Source organism: Lissotriton helveticus, chromosome 1_1 (assembly GCF_964261635.1).
Source record: "Lissotriton helveticus chromosome 1_1, aLisHel1.1, whole genome shotgun sequence".
In the NCBI taxonomy this organism is placed as follows: Eukaryota; Metazoa; Chordata; class Amphibia; order Caudata; family Salamandridae; genus Lissotriton; species Lissotriton helveticus.
In genome coordinates, this window is record NC_136057.1 from 385097531 (window position 1) to 385120825 (window position 23295).

The window sequence follows — 23295 nt, forward strand, 5'->3', positions numbered from 1 at the left end:
ACGAGTGTCTTCTGGGAGTTGTAGTATTCGTGTGCCAATATGTAAAAAAAAATAGGCTAATCTCCATGCCCGATAACTATCTGTAGTAGAAAATATCAGGAGTAAGAGAGATGGTGATCGGCACAAATGAACGGCTGGTAACCTTATTTGTGGCACAGAACCGTTTGCAACCAAAAAGATTGGCTTTCTGGATAAGAAAGTAAGGTTAGCAATAGGCAAAGAAAAGAGACTGCTAGAGTCACACACAAAAGCCAGCTGCTGCTGTGTGTAGGACCACCGGTGAGCCCAGCCTGCCTTGAGCATGTAAACACACTCCATTCAGCGTCATCGGAGTGCAAAGTTCCCAGAGAAACAAGAAAGGAAACAAGACGGAGGGCATTGCTGTGGGGAGGGGGGGAGGAGAAATGCACACGGCGGGCAGGGGAGGGGGCGGAGCGGGGAGAGCGGCATGAGGGTGTGAAGCAGCCGGGGCCTTTGAAGTGAAGCTAAGCTTCACTTCAAAAGGTGTGGGAGGAATGCGGCTGAGGGAACAGACGGCGATTTGGTGATGTGCACGCGCATTTTAGGTCAATGCGCTTGCGCATTGACCTAAAAGCCACGGGCACAGCAGCAAATCGCCACAGTTAGGTAAGCTTTGTGTAAAGCCCTATAGTCTCGCTTCTCTCAATGCGCATGCGCATTGATAGGTCACGAGACCTAAAAAGGAGGTCAGCCATCTGACCCTTGGAGTCACTTCTGCGGTTCTGGGTTCAAGGCAAGCAGGTCCAGGAGAAGTCTGTGGGGTCCACTTTTATGGCCTGTGCCAGCCTGTGGGTGGATGGCAAACCTTTGTCAACCTCCTAAACCAGTTCTGACCAGTTTCTCTTCTACAACTGGGGTTGGTGCCAACCGGATTAGAGAGAGACAAGGAAGGCAGGCCTATGCCTGAGCTTCATCTGCCAGTTACAAGGTAGCAGCCCCTGTTCGTGCAGATAATGATGGGGTGGCTGGATGGGGGGGATTTCAACAGATGACAATAAGGGAAAATGTATTATTTATTTAATTTTGCCTCATTGTCATCTGTCAAATCTTCCCCCAACCCAGCACCACCGCTCTGCACAGGCTGGGGCTACAAGTTAGGGATTATTTGAAGCTCAGGAAGGGGCTGAGCACAGCCACCAGGCCTTCCTGACAAAGCGAAATCCCCCTCCTCATACCCTGAGCCTTTTGTACACTGTCTGGGAGCAAAACACATCTCACCACAAAGGAGCCATCAGAGGGCAGGTGACAGTTGGACACTGGCAGAAAGCCCTTTTGCTTTTCAGCACGAAAATGACAACTTTCTAAAAGTGTAATTTTCAAAACAGCAATATAAAATCCAACTCGACCATTAACCCCTTCGATGCTCTTGACGGAATGGTTCCGTCATGAGCATTGGTGCTCCTGTGCTCATGACGGAACCATTCCGTCATGAGGACAGGGGCACGAAAGCCTTGGGAGCTGGGAGCTCCAGAGGCCCCCGCCGTTTCTGTGAACTGACGATCAGCACGCACGTCGCACTGACGTCATTTCACAGACACCGCGGGGACTCATTTCAGCCCAGTGATGCCACAACTTTCCCACACAAAAATGTGTAAAAAAGGTGATTTTTCTCAGCTAAATTGTAGGTTTACAGGGGATTCTGGGTAAGAAAAATTTGGGGGATCCATGCAAGCCATACCTCCCTGTAATTCCCTGGGTGTCTAGTTTTCAGAAATGTATGGGTTTGGTAGGTTTCCCTAGATGGTCACCGAGCACAGGGCCAAAAATTCAGGTGACCCCCCTTGCAAAACCAGATCATTTTCTGATAGGCAATTTTGATGTCACTTCAATACGTTTTGGGCCCTTGCCTGTTGCGGGTACTTGGGCTTCCTACACGAGTGTGGCACCATTTTCATTGGGAGACCCGGGGTAACGCTGGGTGGTAGGACATTTTTGTCAGCTCGGTGATGCCACAACTTTCCCACACAAAAATATGTGAAAAAAGTGATTTTTTTCAGCTAAACTTGAGGTTTCTAGGGGATTCTGAATAAGAGATCCATGCAAGCATACCTCCCTAGAATTCCCTGGGTGTCTAGTTTTCAAAAATGTATAGGTTTGCTAGGTTTCCTTAGGTGCCAGTTGAGCTAGGGTTAAAAAACTACATGTAGGCACTTTGCAAAAAAAGGGTCATTTTTCACTGTGAAAATGTGGTGTGTCCTCCTTGTGTTTTGGGCTGTTTCCTGACGCGGGCACTAGGTCTACTCACACAAGTGAGGTACCATTTTTCTCGGAAGACTTTGGGGATGTGGGGTGGGTGAAATTTTGTTGATCCATGCAGATTTCAGAACTTTCCACCACAGAAATGTGAGGAAAATGTGTTTTTCTGGACAATTGTTTAAGTTTGCAAGGGATTCTGGGTAACAGAACCTGGTGAGACCCAGTCAAGTCACCCCATCCTGGATTCCCCTGGGTGTCTTGTTTTAAAAAATGTATAGGTTTGCTAGTTTTCCCTCGGTGCCGGTAGAGCTAGGGTTAAAAAACTACAGGTAGGCACTTTGCAAAAAAAGGGTCATTTTTCACTGTGAAAATGTGGTGTGTCCACCTTGCGTTTTGGGCCGTTTCCTGTCGCGGGCACTAGGCCTACCCACACAAGTGAGGTACCATTTTTCTCGAAAGACGTTGTGGAACGCAGGGTGGGTGTAATTTTGTTGATCCATGTAGATTCCAGAACTTTCCACCATAGAAATGTGAGGAAATTCTCTTTTTTAAATTTGTGTAGGTTTGCTAGGGATTCTGGTTAACAGAACCTGGTGACAGCCAGTCAAGTCACCTCATCCTGGATTTCCCTGGGTGTCTAGTTTTAAAAAATGTATAGGTTTGCTAGGTTTCCCTAGGTACCGGCAGAGCTAGGGTTAAAAAACTACAGGTAGGCACTTTGCAAAAAAAGGGTCATTTTTCACTGTGAAAATGTGGTGTGTCCACCTTGCGTTGTGGGCCGTTTCCTGTCGCGGGCACTAGGCCTACCCACACACGTGAGGTACCATTTTTCTCAGAAGACTTTGGGGAACAGAGAATTATAGAACAACTGTTATTACCTATTGACTTTCGATGCATTTCTCCCTTCCAAACGAAAGACAATGTGTAAAAAAGAAGTCATTTTGAAAAATGACCTATAATTCTCATGCTAGTATGGGTACTCCCAATTTCGGAAATGTGCAAATATCTACTGTTTCTAAACTCTATATTTTGTTCCCATTTCAGAAATATATAGGTGTTTTTCATACCAATTTTTCCATGTATATATTTTCCCAAAATAATTGCTATATACCAATTACATAATAAAAAACCATTGCAAGACGCTGCTCAGTTATTGGCTCTGGGTTCATCTTGTTCCTGGTGAACGTACAAGTCCTATATATCCCCACAATCAAAAAGGTCCAGCAAATGTAACGGTATAGTGCTTTTAAATAGCTGTCATAATTAGAAGTTACAGGTGAAAACGTTGACCCATATGGCTGTTTTTTTCAACTAATTTCCAATTTTTCCTATATTTAACGGTTAGTTTCTATGAAGAAACCTTGAAGGATCTACATAAATGACCCCTTGCTGAATTCAGAATTTTGTCCTAACATTAACTGAAAGGAGGTTGAAAGCGCAAAAATAGGCTATGTCCAAGAAAAGGAAGGCCGAGCAGCAAAGGGGTTAAATTGCATTTTAAATTACAAATAAAATAAGTCCTTGAACAATTTTTTAGCTATTCTCAAAGTGAATTTAGCACTTATTATATGTAATAGTGTACTGCAGTGTTAACCTATAGGACAGTCAGCCTTGCCATAGTGAAAAACGACTTTAGAGGTGTTTTACTGTCACGACATGTAAAACATGTAAATCATGATGGTGGGACATTTACTGACAGCCCGTCAGTGGTTGTCCCATGGCCATCTCCATCATAGCACTGTTTATGGACCGCCACATTACAATGATGGTCAGATGGTTTGCGGTCGGAAAGACAGACCGCCACGCATCCAACGGGCTCAAGGAGCCCGTCGGTGCATCGGAGGGCGCTGCAATCCCTACAATGATGGCAGTGCCTACCAGGCACCACCGTGGGGATTTTGATCTCCTTCTCTGCTGGCCATTTCATGGCAGTTTACCCACTATGAAAACGCTGGCGGAAAGGGACATTGGGGGCCTTTAGCAGACCCCCTTACCACCACTGCATGGTGACTGCCACATAATGCAGGGATATGCAAAATGTGCATTTTTTGGACTGCTGCGAGTGCTGCAGCCCGCAGCACACGCCACAATACAAAAAATAAACTTTACAACCGCCTAGAAGATGGTCACACTGTAATTTACATGGTGGGACCGCCGACAGGAAGTCGGGTGGTTCCGGTTCTGAGGGGATGGCGGTCGGACCTAAGTCTGACCGCCATACTAATCAGCCCATAAGATTTTGCTTCGGGGTTACATCACTTTTGTAGTGCAACTCTGACTCAAAATAGTTGTTGTTATTTAAAAAGCCATGCAAAGTCACTTTGTGTGGCCTAATGCGGGTTTGGAAGGCATTCCATGCGTGGAGCATGGGAATTCTCATGAAACCACCGATGGATTTTAGCCTATACCCAGATTTTCAAAGACTTTGAACTTGGGAATGCATCAAAATGATACGTCTTGCCAGGAGAGGCGTATGAAGGAGAAATATGTTTACTTCTCCTTTTTATTTCCTCTTATTGGGTAGTGGTCTATTAATATTATAGGTTAAGGATTTCCTGAATAGTGGTCTGGTGCTCTGTCATGGTGCAGTAGGTAGGGTTAAGATATAATTGTGTTCTGGTGTGAGACTTGGTTCACTCAGTATACCTGACCAGAATTACAAATCTTCACGGGGAAGAATTTTTATCTGCCCAAATGATCATTTCACTTCAATTCAGGGTATGGCAGTAAGCTAAATCGTTTCTATGATGTTCGATCATGGAATTGATGTAGGCATTCCTGTGCTGTTTTAAAGACATGCTTATTGATCTGGTTATCAATCAGGGGTTTATAAATGAGCTACTCACTCATAAGGGTCTCAAGGCGATGGGAGGTGGGCAACTCCGGGTCAGTCGAAGAGCCAGGTCTTGAGGTCCTTCCTGAATGTGTGCTGGGTCGGGGAGCGTCTGATGTTCACAGGGAGCTCGTTCCAGGTCTTGGCTGTGGTGTAGGAGAAGACTCTTCCACCTGTTCTGTTTCTGCAAATGTGGGGGACCTCTGCAAGGGTGAGGTTGGCGGAGCAGAGGTTCCTCTTGGGTACGTAGAAGGATACTCTCTTGTTGAGGTATTTGGGTCAGATGTTGTTGAGGGATTTGCAGGCATAGGTGAGAAGTTTGAAGGTGACCCTCTTCTCAACGGTGACCCAGTGGAGAACTCGTAAGTGTTGGGTCATGTGTTTGTGACGCGGTGTCCCGAGGATGAGTCTGGGTCCGGCGTTCTGGATGGTCTGGAGCCTGTGTAGGAGCTTTCTGTTGATTCCGGCGTATAGGGCGTTGCCATAGTCCAGTCTGCTGGTTATGAACATGTGAGTGACGGTCCTTCTGCAGTCAGGGGGGATCCCTTTGAAGGTCTTGCAGAGGATGCACAGGTAGTTGAAGCAACAGCGCTGATCTGGCGGTTCATGAAGAGGGAGGAGTCGAGGGTGATGTCAAGGTTTTGTGCGTGGTGTGTAGGGGTGGGTGGGTTCCCGAGAGTAGAAACATTTTGAGCCATTGATTGCGCTGTGGGTTTTCAAGACTCTAATTGGTTCAGCCAATTCATGGCATGCTGCCATTGGAGTTTATCCTTTTATCCATGCTGTTTGAATTGGAACATTACACTCCGAAAATAAGTATGCTAATACTTTGCTTATGTGTTTTGATTTGCAGCTTTTTTGCCAGTAGGCTGGAGAGGACATTACCACATATATGAGACTAGCAGAATGTTTTATGGTCATTACTGCAAGTCCCTTAATTTTCCCTAGGCACATTTTGACATGTGGCATGTCAAGCTTGCTAATACTTACTGAAGGAGAAAAGGGCCAGAAATTACAAGTGCCAGTGGAATTTATTGGGGAAGGTACTGGATTCCAAGTTATTCCCTATTTGCTGTCAACTTGGAAACATAAATATGTATTGCACCCTTGCCCCAAGGTTTTGGGATTTAGCAGGTGAGGTAAATAGCTCAACCCAGTCCATGGCACTTGTAATTGGTCTATACCCTCATAAGAAAGTTAGTACTTCCTTCATTCTATAAGCATCAGAAGATTTACGATGTTATAGTTTGGCATGCGGTCATCCTCCAGAGTAATGGAGGCCATGACTTCTGTCACCCTGGCGGAATGGCGGGACCCCCTCTAAATGCTAATTAAGACCCTTAGGGTTTGTGTGACCACAATATGTAGCCTAACAACCAATAATCTATGGCATACTCTAGTTACAGGATGTGAGTAAACAAAATATTGTTTACTCACATACAGAAACTATGTTTAACACATCCTACATTGCTTATCATAAATTACATATCAAATTCCCTTTATCCCTTTACATCAGGGGTATCCAACCTCTGCATAGGTATTATATAAGGGTACATAAAGACCCAGCAACTTAAACACTGCCCCTTGAACACAGAGTCCTGTTGCAAGAGGCATAATTATTAATGGCATAATAGTCATAACCTGTATTGTCCCCAAGAAGCTGTTTAATCCATTTGCTTTGACCTGTGGGAGGCAAGTGTTACTGCGAGGGGATGGCACTATGCTCATTATGCAAGATATGTCCTGAAGGACTTCCATGAGCTTGCTTATTGCCCTTAAGTCCATGGGTTGCTGCCACTGGACCTGTTTTAAGATTCAAGAGTAAGAATAATGTTTACTTGGGGTTGGAGGGGTATAAAGATTATTGGCAAAGTCAGCCCTTGAGATTTCGCTGCTCTAGGACAAAATGCCCAAGCAGTCCAAGGCACCCACAGACACACGCAAAACAAATAAGAAAGTTCTTTTTTTACCTATAGGCCCAGATTTATTAACATTTGGCACAAAACAACACAACAAGACACCTTCCTGGGCTGCCTCAAATGGAGAGAGCAGGAATGCACCATATTTAGTAACGTAGGCTTATTCCTGCTCTCTCTTGCCACTGGTGCATTTGTGGTTACCAAGCGCCAACACAGGCACCCTTGCGCCAAAAGAAAAGGTAAAGAAAAGGCAAAGAAAAGAAGGAAAAAAGCAGAGTAATAAAGAAAGGAAAGGGGGAGTCGTTTCGCGCCGTGAGATATGGCGGCTCTCGGACGCGGAGCTTCTTTCTCTAAATACAGCCTGTTTCTCGTTATTTGATAACTCAATCTGCTGGAATTTGCGAAGTGAGGTGACGGAGAGGCGATTGAGGCTGTTTTGACCCCTCAACTTGCATTCTTTTACCAGTGGCAGTGACTTTCTCATCAAGGAATGTGAGTGGCGGCTGCCATTTTCCATCGTCCGCTCACTCTTCACACTCTCAAGGTAACCGGCGTTTTTGCATATTAACGCACTGCAACATTTTTCTTCTGATGACTTCGTACCACCTGCATAGAGAATGCTAACTTAATGACTTTTCATTCCACATCTGCAATATATTGCTAATATTTTATGCCTTCTGCATGATCCAGTATGTCATCTTTTACTTCATTTTCTCTCAGGACGGACTGTTGCACTTTTCTCTCTCAATGTTGATACTATATCAGAATGGTGCCATTTTCTCCATATTGCCTGAAATTCTGACTTCCATGTAACTGATTTTTTTTATTAACATACTCCTGTCACACCCTTTAGCCTCTAGCTTTTGACGACCTGTCATGTAATCTAATTAAGCCTGACTCGTTTTGATTACTGGTTGTCTAATTATTGGAGTGCTGACGGAGGGTGACGTGCTTTTTTTTTTGGTTTTTATATTTATTTTGGATATCCTTTTTTCTGGAGTCTCACTGAATATTGATATGCCTTTATTAAGCTTATGGGCAGACTGAAATCTTTATTAAAAATGACTTCTGACATTCACATCTTCTCAAAATGGCGAATGAAGCTCCAATGTTGGTCAGATAATCCTCTACAGGCACCAAACCCAAGAGAGACAAAAATGACCCTACCTCACCCATTTTATCTTCTCACAACACAGTTCTTGACATCATTCTTGATGAGGTGAGGGGTCTCAAGTCCTTCATGTCCACTACTAATGAGAAACTTCAACAAATTGAAGATAGATGGATTAATATGGAAGCTAAGATGTTGGATATGGAACAACGCATCAGTGACCTACATGATGTTTCTACTAAAATTCCAGTTCTGGAACAAGAAATTCAACGTCTCAAACTTCATACAGAGGACCTTGAAAACCGCAATAGACGCAACAACTTACGTCTTTATGGTCTGCCGGAAAATATTGAAGGTCGAGATATGCTTTGATTTCTAAAGAAATTTCTATCAGAACTTTTGGACCTTCCTCCAGACTGTTCATTAAATATTCAACGAGCACATCGACTTGGACGTCTTCAACCTCGTGCATCCAAGCCCAGAGGAATCATTATGTTGTTCTTGGAGTTTACAGACTTACGGACCTGCGTCCGTCCGCCACCCCGAGGTGGAGGGACCGTCCGCAGGGGCAGCGGCGGTCCCTCCATTGCAATTAGGATGTGACCGCCACCCTGGCGGTCACATCCCGTATCTTTAACCTTGCGGCGGGTGCTGCTTGAAGCAGCACCCGCTGCAAGGTTAAAAATGCATGTTTGACATTTACATGCACAAAGTGGCAGGCACCATGCGGTGCCTGCCGCTTTGCACGTGTAAATGCTGGGGGGTACCATAGGTACCCCCCATGTGCACCCCCCACCCCCGACACCCTGGGGGCCCGCAACGGGCTCCCAAACACCAAAGACCACATGCTTTTCCACGGCGGAAAAGCCGCCATGGAAAAGCATGTTTCCCTGCACATTGTAATTTGGCTGATGGTGTCTTGCAGACACTGCCACCAAATAGCCCCCCACAACCCGCGGATCAGCGGCGGATTGACCTGCCGTCCGCCGCTGGTCCCACCGCAATCCCACCGCCATCCTAATCTGGCGGTGGGTGTTTCCTGTGGCCGCGGCGGTGAATCCGCATCCTCCAGGCCAGCGGTGGCTTCTGTCGGCCTGGAGGATGTGGATTTACCGCCATCCTAATCGGCCCCTAAATGCGTGTCCTCTCTGCAGCCAAAGCAAAACGTCACCTTAAATGGTCTGGCCATAACATCTTCCTTTCACAAGACCTCTTTAATGCTACTAATGCTAGACGAAAATAATTATTAGCTCTCAGACCTCAAATGAGACAATTGAATATTCGTTATGGCATTCTCCATCCTTGTTTGTGTAAAATTACGCATAATGGTTCTTCCTGTTCCTTTGTTGAACCTATTGAATTGAGGTCTTATCTCCTGAATATTTCTTCGAATTTTGCTACTAGTTCCTCATCCCATTCTTGAGTGCCTTCTTCTGGTATGCTTCTCTCTCAACATGGATGTTCATGAATCTAATCTTTTTATCCTTTTCTCTGTCGTTTGCTCCAAGCTCGTCACATTGTTGCTAAACTCCTCATATTTGTTTAATTTCTTTTGTACTTTGGCTGTTTAATACTGTATTCTTATTTTTTCCTCTTCTGTCGTTTCATCTTATATCTGTGCAGTTGCGCCTCATGCTTCACTTCTTGCTTTTTCCTCTTAGATCTAGATCTTTTTCCTTGATCTACCTTCTTTTTCTTCTAGTTATTCATTCTTTTTTCTTTCTCTATTATTCTTGTCTTGTTTACTTTTCTTGTTTGATAAACCATTTGTTGCATGTGTTCAGAATTGGTGTTTATTATGTGCTGATGTATTTTTTACTTTCCTCTCATAGATGGTGTTTATTTCCTTTCAGCGGTTCCCTTGATGTGTGTCATCTCCTTCCGTGTAATACCCTCCTAACCCTCCAATATGTGTAATTTTGTCACGTGGAATGTTCGTGGTCTTGGACACCCCATCAAGAGACAAAAGGTACTCTTTCATCTATCAAAACTAAATACTCAGGTTTCTTTTATTCAAGAAACGTACTGTAATGAAACGGAATCGCTCAAGTTAAAACGGCAATGGGTGGGTCAGGTTGTGTTATCTACTTCATCTGGAAATAGGGGGGGTGGCGATATTGTTTCATAAATCATTACATGTTCACATTGTATCTACACAAAATTATACTGATGGACGATGGGTAATGGCTAAAGCAATCATACAAAATAAAGGCTTATGGAAGCCTTGATTGTTCTTATACCCAAGCCTGATAAGGATCACTCCCTATGTAAAAACTATTGTCCTATATCATTAATCAACTATGATTGTAAGATATTTGCTAAAATTCTTGCCACTTGTCTTGAAAACATGATCCCATTATTGGTTAAAACCGATCAATCAGGTTTTATTAAAGGTCGACTGGCTGCTGACAATGCTCAAATGTTTGCTAATGTTATTTCCCTAGGCAAAAAAATTAAATCCCCTTTGGCAGCACTATCCCTAGATGCCGAAAAGGCTTTTGACCGAATTAACAGGCTATTCATGTTTAGAACACTTCAATGGTTCAGATTTGGCCCAACCTTCATTTCCTATATTAAATTATTATACTCTTATCCCTGCGCTAGTATCTTTGTAAATAATCGTTTCTCCAATTTTTTTTCCCTATCTAGAGGTACACATCAGGGTTGTCCTCTTTCTCCCTTATTATTTGTTTTATGCGTTGAACCCTTCCTTGAGCGTATTCGTGTCAATAAGCTTATTTCTGTTCTTACTTATAACTCTTTAGAAACTAAAATGTCAGCATATGCTGATGATACATTTTTATATATGTCTAATCCTCACACCTCCCTTCCTCCCTTTTTGGATGAGGTTCACCTGTATTCCTGTATTTCTGGATATAAATTGAACTTCTCAAAAACAGAAGTACTACCACTGAACTCCTTATGTTATCAATACATGTTTAAGGATACTAACTTCACTTGGTGCCCCACTAAAATCAAATACCTTGGGATATGGTTCTCTGATACCTTACATATCACAACCAAAAACACGTGTAATACATTATTCACTAAGATTCAATCTCTATTACTTTCCTGGTCACCTCTCCATTTGTCATGGTGGGGTAGGCTTGACACCATTAAAATGAAGATTGTTCCTCATATCCTTTATACATTATCTATGTTACCTTTTTGAATCCCGCTCTCATATTATTCACAAATTAACTCCATATGTACAAAATTCCTATGGAATAAAAAACATCCTCGTATTTCCCTTCCAAAACTTAAACGCCCTAAATCTGAAGGAGGTGTGCGGTTTCCCGACTTCAAAGCCGATCACTCTGCATTTTTAATTAGACAGTGTTTTGCCCTTTCATATGAATTTGCTGATACCCCTATACCAAGATGGATTACTTTTGAACACTCCCTATCAAAAGATTTTTCTTTTCGTAATGTAATTTAAATGTCTAAATGTACCTTCATATCTAATCATCCCATTTTAAAATACTCCCAAAACCTACTATATAACATATTCGTGGATGGCCTCGACCCTTTTCAATGTTTTTGTCCTCTACTATTTGGTATAACAAATACATTAAATATAAAAGCAAATCGTTTTACTACAAACATTGGAAGGAAAAGGGACTTATTTTTGTCCATCAACTCATTCTCGAAAACTCTGTTATTCCTTTTTCTGATCTCCAATCGCAGTATCATTTACCCGACACATTCCTTTATGAATATACATTAATTTCAACAGCCTTACAGTCTCACTTATCTACTTTTGATTTTCCTAATGTTTTTACTACACTTACTCCATCTACACCGTTGTATAATATTTCTCATGAACATAAGCCTAAAGCAGCCCATATCTATAAATTACTATCATCACATGTTACTGAAAGACCTAAATACCTTACAGAATTAGAATGGAAAACTGATTTATCTGTTACATTATCTATTTCTGATTGGGATAAATTATGATAAGTTATTCAAAACTTCAGCCGCTGCTCGAATAACTCAATCTCTTTACTCTTTAGATAATTCTAAGCTATCTTCTGTTATTTGGTGGAACTTTATTTCTGATGAACATAGAATTGCTACTCTCTCTTCTTCCAATTTATCTCAGAAAATTAAATAAGATCTTCTTTGGCTGCCCTTTACATCCTATCTTTCGTCACATGCACCTATATCTTTTTAGTTTTCTTTTCCTCTAATTTTCTTTTCTTTTTCTCTTTCCTTCTTGCACTTTCCGTTTCTTTTCCTGATAGCGCTTTCTCTCCTCATATTCATATATTATATGTTTCTATATCATTTGCAATATTTTTATTATTAAGTGAATGTTGTTATTGCTTCTTTTCCTTGTTCTTCTTGTCATTCTTAAAAACTCAATAAAAAATAAAGAAAGGAAAGGGCAGGGAGGAAGGAAGAGAGAGAGAAGAAAGAAAGTGGGAGGTCAGGAGAGGCGAGCGCGGAAGATGGGAATGAGTTGAAAAAGCAGGAAATTTTGGAAAATAAGAAAAGGCACTTAGAGAGGAAGAAAGAAGAGAAAGAAAGGAAAGATGAACAAAGAAGAGATGGAAAAGAAGGAAGGACTGAAGCTGAGGAGAATAGGAAATAATGACTAAGGAAAGGGACAGAGGATGAAAGGAAAGGAGGACTGAAGATAGGGAACAAACTTAAAATAGCGAAAATGAAAAAGAAGGGTAGATAGGGAAAAGAATGGAAAGACTGAACACAGAAGAGAAGTTGAAAGAAAGTGAGAGTTCACAAAAGGAACAAAGGCGAGAAGATGTGAAGGTGAAAAACAAAGAAACACACTTGTAAATGAGCGGCATCAAAGAACGAGGTATATGGGATAGGAAGAGAAAATGCAGAAAAGAAAGAAGGGAATATGAGAAACAGAAAGAAACAGTGAGAAAGGAGAGGAAGAAAAGAGAGACTGTAAGAAAAAAGAGAAGGAAATGAGTGAAAGAAAGGAGAGATAGAAGAAACAGAAAGAGAAAAGGGGAAAGAAGGGTGAAGAGAAAGAGAGAGAGAAAAAGTTGAAGAGAAAGGGAGAAAAGTGGAAGATGAAGAGAACGGTAGAAAAACAAAATAACTAAGGTTTATGAGAAAGTGAGACAGAAAGGGACAAAAAGAAAGAGAAAATGAGGAATATGAAGTTAAAAAGAAAGAAAGATGAAGAAAAAGAAAGAAAAATTGAGAGACAGTAAAAGTAAAAGGAGATGAAGTAAAAGGAGAAAAAAGGAGAGAAGACAGACGAAATAAAGAAAGTTGAAAAGGAAGAAAAAATATGTGTTGTACAACTCTGAAAAATGTGTGTTTTGGATGGAGTGACATTGAGTTAAATGAAATAAAATTTCATGAATGTAACATTTTTCAGAGTTAAAGTTTTTAAACAGTGTGTTTGACCTGAGCCATTTATTTAGGTTCAGGTTTCTTTCCCTGGCAGTGCCATTGTTGTTTTAAGGAGAGGGTGAGGTGTCTGCTGCTCCTGAAACCTTTCACTTCATCAGAAGACAAGTGCACAATTTTAACCACGCAGCATCTTCAGGGAGGTGTTGGAAAGAGGGTTATTGGTAGGGGCAAATGTAGGACTGCCACTGGCAATAAGGCCACTAACACATGATAGGGCTCAGCGTAGGTCTTAGAAAATGATTCCTATGCTCAACCTTTGGTAGCTTGGCTGTGAGCATGCAGGCTTAACTTCAAAGACAGGTATCTAAAGCATTTAAAAACACAATTTCTGTGAATAATTAAGACACAACACATAGTAAAAGTCAAACACCAATTTATGAAAATAGGAAATATTTTTATCTTTAAAATGACACCAAGACGACAAAAATCCAATGTAGGGAACAGGAGATATGAATTTTCAAAGATTTAGCAAAATATAACACTTAGGGCCAGATGTAGGTAGCCAAATACCGGTCGGAAACGGCCGAATTCGGCCGTTACCGACCGGTATCTGGAGATCGGCATGTAGGTGACAGAAAATAGGCCGAATCGTTAAATTTTCCGATTCGGTAAAGTTACCGATCGGTAAAGTTACCGATCGGTAAAGTTACCGATCGGTAACGTTACCGATCGGTAAAATACTGAATCGGTAATTAAGAATAGGTAAAATTGAAGTTTGAGATGTAGGGAGGCTCTGAAATACCGATTTTGGGCCAAAATCGGTATTTAAGAGTCGGTATTTACCATGGATTCAAATCAGGTGTTAACCAGGTACAGCCTATAAAAAAGGACCCAAAATGCAATTCTGTTTGCAAAATGGCTGCATTCTATGTAATTGCAAGACGGCTACGGCTACAGGAGGAAGGAGAGAGGGAATGGCTGAGACAGGAGCAGGTCTACAGGCAGAGGGTGACCCTGTTCATGCTCACAGAGGAAGAGATTGTGCAAAGGTACAGGTTGGCTCCAGACACCATCATGGAGCTCATCAGGGACCTCAAACCCCTGTTGGAGCACCCCACCCCAAGGGCACATGCAATACCAGCACATGTACAGGTGCTGTGCAGCATCCACCTGCTGGCGTCAGGGAGCTACCAGAGCGTGGTTGCTGTGGCGGGAGGGGTGACCCAGAGCAGCCTCTCAAGGTTTTTTCACAGATTCCTTGACGCCATGTTGCACAGGATGGACCATTACATTTCTTTTCCATCCACCCATGCAGAACTGGTTCAAACCAAATCGGACTTCTACCAGATGGCAGGATTTCCCCATATCATCGGATGCATTGATGGCACACACATCCCCATTTGTCCCCCTGCTGCCACAGAATACATTTACCGCAATAGGAAATCAACCCACACCATCAACGTGCAGGTGATTTGCAATGCTAAGCACTACATCACAGACCTCGTAGCTAAATTCCCGGGAAGTACCCATGATTCATATATATTTCAGAACAGTGGCATCTATGAACGGCTGACTGCAGGGGAATTTGGTGAAGGCTACCTCCTAGGTAAGACACAGTGTGCAACACCTATTAGACCTATTGCAATTAGCAGTACATGTATGCATGTGAGTAAATTATTCCCTTTTCTTTCCAGGAGACAGTGCATATGCCCTTCGCTCATTCATACTAACCCCCTACCTCAACCCCTCAACACCCAGCCAAAGGAGGTACAACCGGGCACACAAGCGCACACGCAATGTTGTTGAGAGAACATTTGGAATATGGAAGAGCAGGTTTAGATGCCTGCACAAGAGTGGAGGTGCAAGGCAGTATACCCCCATCACATGCTGTAAGATCATTGCTGCCTGTGCCATGTTGCACAATCTGGCTGTTAAGAAGGGGACTGAGGTGGAGTTAAGTGACTATGAGGATCACGACGACGACAATGCTGTGCCTGAAAGACATCCTGCAGGAGTGTCAACACCAAGTGATGGCAGATTAAGACGTGAGGAGATTACACGCAACTATTTCTGAGTAAGTGAAGACACTGAGCTATAGTCAAAGCACAAGCTTCTGTTTATTTAGGTTTCATAAACAGATGGTAAAGTAAAAAAGAGCATCAGTAAGCATTTGACATCAATGCTCACAGTGAGCAAACACACTCAGACAGGTCTTGAACCCACCCACCATAGTTGCATATTGTCACTAGGCTTGTTTAAATGGCACAAATGTGCTAATTTAACTTTAACAACTAAAGAAACAAATGTCCACAGGCAGTAGGCCATAGTAAAAAATGTTCATTTTCGGCCACGCTTTGCACTGCCAGGTGTTTGTGGCTCAGCCTGTACACTGGGCGTTTGGCCTGTAGCCTCACCCTGTCGCCTGCTGCTCCTCCTTGGCTCAACACCATGTGGGCTAGCTGTGCTGCTCCTACTGGTGCTAGGTTCACTGTCCGGCACGTCAAGAGCAGAACTTCGTGCACTTTGTGCATTGAGTAGGGCCTCCAGCGCACCAGTCATTCCAGCTATGCCCCTTGTTAACTGGTTGGTATTATTAGTCAGGACTTCCTGGCTATTGATGCTACGCCTGCATAGCAGGGATGTGGCTGTTGCCAGGCGGTGTAAGGATTTCTCTGCTCTCTGTGCCCGCTGCTTGTCCCTGTGCCTTGCAGCAATTTCAGAGTCAAGTTTAGTGCACAGTTGCTGTATGCCTGTTGCCATGCACTTGTTCACCTCCACAAGCTCTTGTATGCCCTTGCCAATGTCCTGAATGTTAATGTTCATGTTTCTCATTTGTCTCTGACAGGCCATGATGCCCTTGCCCTGCATCCTCTGGATCCTGACCATCGATCCCTCCAGGCCTTGGAACACACTGGACCCCTCCCCACGTGCACCTGCACCCCTTCCTTGGACTGTGCGCCTTCTAGTGGTAGGTGGTACAGGCTCTGTGCCGGGCTGCAGTGTGGCAGTGATGTCAGCCTCAGACAAGTCATGTGACTCTACACCCACCATTTCCTCAGCACCTATCTCCATTTGCAGCAGTGGGGAAACAACATGCCTCCTGCTAGGGTGTGCAACAGGTGTTACCAATTCAAGGGATGCAGGCATTTCTGGTGATGACACCAATAGTGGTGACTGTGAGGGAATTGGGGATCCATGCATTTCCTCACTGATGTCTGTTGCTTGGGAGGGTGGCTGCCCACTTGGAACCCCTGTGTCCTGGGATGCACTGGGCCCTGGATCCTGACTGTCATCCCTCTGGGGTGCCGTGCCTTCTGCCTCCTCGGACTGCCTTCTGGATGTGTGACCTGTGGACATATGGGCACATATCAGCTAGGTGCTAATGTGTCACAGCCACTACAATTAAACATATCAATTTGCACTTTGAACATGCTGCCTGCCCTTCATTTTGTCTGCAAACATTTAAATTACTTGTTGGTTACAGTGCTATGTCACATGTTCTTTCAAAGACTGACTACATGTACCATGATGCTTTGCTACAGTTTTGCACACACACCATGGGACTGGGGTAACTGAGCTGCAAGGGGTGAGGGATGGATGGGGGTGGGAGGGGGATTGCTGTGCATGCATCTTACCTTTTGTTTTTGCAGATTTAGCAGAGCTGTCCACTTCTCCCAGTCCATGGACACTTTCAGTCTCAAGGGTTGTGGCTACCAGCTCCTCAAGCTCGGTGAGTGGGGGTGCTGTGTTCTTTCCTCCACCTGTTTTCTGTGACTGTTTGTGGCGATCAGCCAATTTTTTCTTTGTGAGGCTCCTTAGGTCATAGAACCTCTTCTTTAAGTCTTCTGTCACTCTGGTGGTCACTCCCACAGCATTCACTTTATCTAGGATGTCCAGCCATATTTTCCTTTTTGTGGATTCTGGCACAGTGAGGGACAGTTTTCCAAAAAGTCTGTGGTGTACCTTGACCACCTCCTCAACAAGCACCTGTAATTCAGTACTACTGAACTTCAGTTTCCTTTTCCTTTCTGCTTGCTCACTTTCCCTGCTGCTTTCCATTTTAAAGTGTTCTCAATTCACGAGCTCTGCCTGCTGCTGCTGCTGCTCCCAGTCTCTCTGCTCCAACTGCCTTTCCAGAACCTTCTAATTAGTTGCAGCTGCCTGTGTGCACACTTCCTGCCAGGAAGGGGGAGGGTGGTTGCACCTGATTGGCTGTTTGTGTTGAGTTTCACTTTTGGTTGCTGGCCGACGCGGGAAATACCGATCGGTATTTACCGATCGGTATTTACCGATCGGTAATTACCGATCGGTAATTACCGATCGGTATTTCCAATGCTTTCCTATGGGACTTTTGCCCCATAGGAATGCATTGGCCATACCGATCGGTAAATACCGATCGGTAATTACAGATTCTATATTTACCGATTCTTATTTACCGATTCTTACCGAATCGGTAATTGGAACATCTGGATGTTCCTACATACCCCCCCTTCTTATTTACCGATTCTTATTTACTGATTCGGTAATTAAGGATCGGTAAATATTTTTTACCTACATCTGGCCCTTAGGGCCAAATGTAGGTAAATAGTATTTACCGATTCTAAAATACCGAATTTTACCGATTCGGTATTTTAGAATCGGTAAATGCTATGTAGCAAATAATTCGGTAAAAATTACCGAATCGTTAAGATTCGGTATTTACCGAATCGGTATTTACCGATTCGGTAATTGCCATTCATTCCTATGGGCCTGAAGGCCCATAGGAATGAATGGCAATTACCGAAAAAATAGGGAAAGAGTCAAGGGTGCCAGGGTGTCACATTGACACCCTGTTGCACCCCTGAATAGTGCTTGTGTGCACATGTGGCACTGGTCTAAATGCACAGATTTGCATTTACAGAGGTATTCGTTATTTACCACCAACAAATGGCTCAATACCGGTCGGTAAACCTGAAATGTACCAAATTTCGGGTTTACCGACCTGTAATGGGCCACCTACATCTGGCCCTTAGAAACATATAGCACCTTATTGGGATATCTGGTCCCAATAGACCGGCTCAAATTTGGTTGGGTCGGTCCCTCTATTGCTCTTAAGTTCTTCAAACTTCTTGAACTTCTTCCTGATGTTCCTCAAGGGGTCCCAGCGTGTCTCAAACTCACTCCAAGGGTCTGGAAGCTCCAAGATGGCCCTTGAAAGTTGAGGACTAGAGTTCCCACAATCCACTGGTACAAAATCCTTACAAATCCACTGGTTGTTCTCCAAGGTGTGGATTTCGTTGGTGATGTTCCAGATGAGCTGTTTTAACCCGTAGCTTTCAGGGAGTCCACTCTTTACTTCTTTTTCAGCAAGATAATCCACATAGCTGTAGTTTCAGATGGTGCAGTCTTCAGAGGTCAGGCCTTAGAAATCTTTGCACAGCAATCTTCTCAGCTTGGCAAGGTCTTGCTTCAGTAAGTTTCAAGCAGCAGATCTGGAGGGCTCTGCCCCTCTCAGATACTTATTCCAAGTTCTCTGAGTCAGGCAGGAGGTCACTCCTGACCAATGGGAGCAGGGTAACTCCTCAAAGATATGACCACATCCTGTAGAGTGTGGCATTATTTTGTCCCAAAGTGCATCAAATCTTCCAAATTCACAATGGCTGATTTTCCAGCAAGGAGGTAAGAGCTGGCTAAACACACCCCTATGATGGCTAATTTACTTAAACACTACCCCCCTGCATTTGATCATACCTTCCTTAATCCTATCATCTGCTTAAGGTGGAAAGTTCAGAGTTGTAAATGACACTGTTCTCTGTTCTCCTCTTTGAAGGACATAGTTTACGACTCCACTCCCTTGCCTGGCATTCCTATGGAACAGCGCACTGCCCTGCCAGCCGAGCTGGTCGACCCCAGGGGCTCTTTTTCACCTCTTGAAGGCAGCCTGGCTAATCAACTTAACTCTGACCAAACAGGGCAGACCACTGGAAGGCTGAATTTGGACTTACAAAGACGAAAGTCTTATACCTTCTTGTATGTCCACTTTAGGAGAAATTCAACAATATCATATGGTTGAATTTATTAATACCATTCGGGGAAGTCTTTGAATGGCACTTCTAGCCCTCTCCTATTATTAACCAATAACTTCCTACCATGTTAACCTATGTAGCAGGGGATTTGCAATGGGAAAAATGACTTGGCCATTTTTCCATCACCAGGACTTACAAAAACATATTTTATAAGTCCTTTGCTTATATCTATAGGCCCCCACCCCAGGGGACAACTAAGGGAGACTTATTCTGAATCTGTAGAAATATGGCAGATCCTCCCTCCACAGTGCTCCTAGCATCAAAGTCGAATTTGAGAAACACTTTACCACAATGTGGGGAGTGAAATGTGAAATTTCACTTAACCCAGGCCATATAAAACTCATTTTAAAAGGGTGTACCTTATAAATATCTGACCTCCACCCATGGGACACCTAGGGGAGACCACTGGGGGTTCCTAATATGCCAAAACATTGTAGATTATCTATTTTTAAGTGCCACAAACCTCAAAGTCGAGTTTGGGCTCAATTTACTTTTTAAAAGCAGTCGTGGCACACATGCAAGTGCAAAAAGAGCTACTGGCCTCTAAACTGCTATGTCCTAGGGTACTAGGGACTTCTAGGCAGTTTCAATCCCCCTGCCCTATTATATACCAGGGGCTTATAGGGTGGGTCATGCCAATCACAGGGGTACCCCTCCATACCATTGTGTACCCTATTGTATTTAGGTGTTTTAACTGTATTCTAATGTATCTCTTTCAGCATAGCACTGGCCCTGGGCCTGTTAGGCAGCCCAGTCAGAGTCAATTACCACCAGTATCAGTCAGCAAAAGTTGGGGGGTGCCCAGGGCAGAGGATAACTTTGCAACAGCAGGCAGCTGTATACTCCCAGACTCAAGGCAGAGGCAGCAAGCTACTCCAAAACAGGCCAAGAGCTACTGGTAACTTGTGATCAACCTGTTGGAAGGCATTCTGATGGCTGAATCCTTGTCCTCCATTGGCAGACACGTATCAATTGCTATCCATAGTGCCCCTTGGAGCTTCCCAGGACAGCCATTCTAGCCATTGCATCCTTTGGACAACCGATATAAAATGCCTTTTGTTTGGACTTCGCTTGGTTCTTTTTCTCCATCAGCCATTTTGATGCTACTGGCAAGGTATACAACCTTTACAACGCAACTTTTACAACGCACTACCATTACAACGAAACTTTTACAACGCAACATCCATTACAACGCATGCATTTACAACGCAGTCATTACAACGCATGACACTACAACGCACACCACTACAATGCATACCATTACAACACAGTCATTACAACGCATACCATTACAACGCATAGCATTACAACACATTATACCCTTACACTATCCAACTCTTACCCTACTGTTGCACCCCCTGGAGTTAGAATAGTAATTTTTACCCCTACACTATCCAACACTTACCCTACTGTTGCACCCCCTGGAGTTAGAATAGTAATTTTTACCCCTACACTATCCAACACTTACCTTACATGCAATGCAATGTAATGCGTTGTAATGGTATGCGTTGTAAATGTAGTATGCGTTGTAATGGAATGCGTTGTAAAGGTAGTTTAAAAGAATTCGTTGTAATGGCATGCGTTGTAATGGTGTGCGTTGTAATGGATGTTGCGGTGTAAAAAATGCGTTGTAAAGGTAGGCGTTGTAAAAGTATGCGTTGTAACGTCATACATCCACTGGCAATTAAATAATTACCCATTGCTGCTCTTCTTTCTTTACACCTAAAGAACCAGTTCACCATGATTTAAACTTGTATTTGAGCCTCTATCTAGATCTTATTTCTTCATCAGTTCTTTCAGTGCTGGAGTGTATGAAATATTTGCCACACTCTGCAGTTGTTCTCCTCATAGCAGTGTACCCAGTTCTCTTTCCTAGGGCAGTAGGCTTGAGACCCACAGGCTTGTCAGCTCGGGCTCTACTGTTACTTCTGGAGCAGGACCAAGATTGATTTGCATATGGTAGGGTCTAATCTAGAGTAGCATGGTTGGCAAAAAAACGATTGGTCAAAATGCTACTCTGAGAAATTTCCAATGAGGACCTGGCTTGGCAGTTCGAACTGACCTGTTTCTACTGCAGCGGAGTTAAGGCTGAATTGTATGTGGCTAGGTCTAATCTGAATTGGAATTACGATGGAGTGATTAGTGTAATTTCATTAATTACATGTTACTGTTTCACTCGAGATTACCAATAATAACTTGATTACTCTTGCGTGAATAATTAAGAGTAATTTGGATGACAAAATCCCACTGTGAGTGCACAATTAGCAAGTGTGAGTGGCCCCCCGCTTCGCTATTTGTGTTCTGCTCCATTTAGCACTGTTTATTAGCCCAAAATGCATCCTTGCCTCCATTTTGGATGCCAGGGTGCATTTTGTAGCATGAAAGTAGCATTAAATACTGGGGAAAATTCCAACTGCAAGAGCATATTTTGTTGTGTTTTATCTAGAACCCTGAATCAATATTCCTATTTTATGTCCTTGTCCGGCTATAATCAATAATATCCATACAACGGCATAATAATCATATCCATAATTCAGTCGTAGCACATGCTGTCACATTAAGCAGGGCTACTTCTCCGGCCCCCTAGTAAAGCACACCGACTTCTCTAAACAAAACCAAACCTCCAGCAACCTGGGAAATCCCCCTTGCTTTTGTTTTGATTTCGTCCTAGAACTCCTGTAAAGCACTGTAAGAACGGCCAGTTCTTAGTGACATCTTTATTGACATCTTATGTCCAACCTTACGTCAAACCCAGGCACCTTTCAGGTATAAATATACCAACGTTGCCTTAAGCAAACACACGGTGGTGATTCTGGAGCAGAGCAGCTATCTACTTGCCCGAGAGCCCAGCTGATGCGAGAGCCCACGGAAGCTGTCCCTCCTCCTTGACGCACTGAGAGAGACGCTGTCTTTTCTCCTGCCGAGAAATCCAGCTCTGGGGTTTCCAGATACCTTCGCGGGTTACTGGGATATCGAGTCCTGAGAAAGAGATACAAGACCTCCTGCTTTCTAATACCCAGGTACGGAACTGACTAAACCCTTACAGAGAATTCTTGAGTCAGATTCTTGGCAAAACAAACTTAACTTAAACTGCTACTTACTTACTCCCTCCCACGTATTAGGCTTAGGTCAGGTACACCGGGGTAGGCGTATTTAGAAGCACCAGTTGAGTACGATTAGTCAATGTATATATGTATGTATATATTTTATCTATTTTAAAGTATCATATGGCTAAGAAACCATATCAATGCTTTTACAGTATTATTTTATAATCCTCCTTTTACTGTACGCACTTTACTTTACCATGAGCATTACAATCGTGGCAATTCATTTCTCTTGTATGAGGAATAAGACTGCTCAATAAATAACACCTTTTATTGAAAACGCCCGTCTCTCTTTTCTCTGCATTCTGGTGAAACTAAGTACGCACATTTGACTGAGTGAAATAGCTGTCTGTTGTTTTCACACGACTCTAGAGATACACTCTTATTCAGGGAGAGCAAAGTTGTCATGTTTTATGGTTGTCAGAAGCTAATCCCTTCTTGTCTATCCAGGGAGGTTAAACTCCTCCTCGTTTATTCGAGAAAGTTTCTAGTGACCTCCGAGCTAGCTGGCAAACCTTAAGTCTAATATAGTCAGTAGAGACCTAGATAACCTCAGTCCTACGTCAACACTGCTGAATATATTATTCCAATGCGCAGAGCCTATTGGGAATATAGGAACTACACTACATGGCGCCCAACGTTTGGTAAGGCGATAAATCTAACGCTAGACGTTAGAGTAACTCAGTCGTGCTTTTTCACACAGACCCTT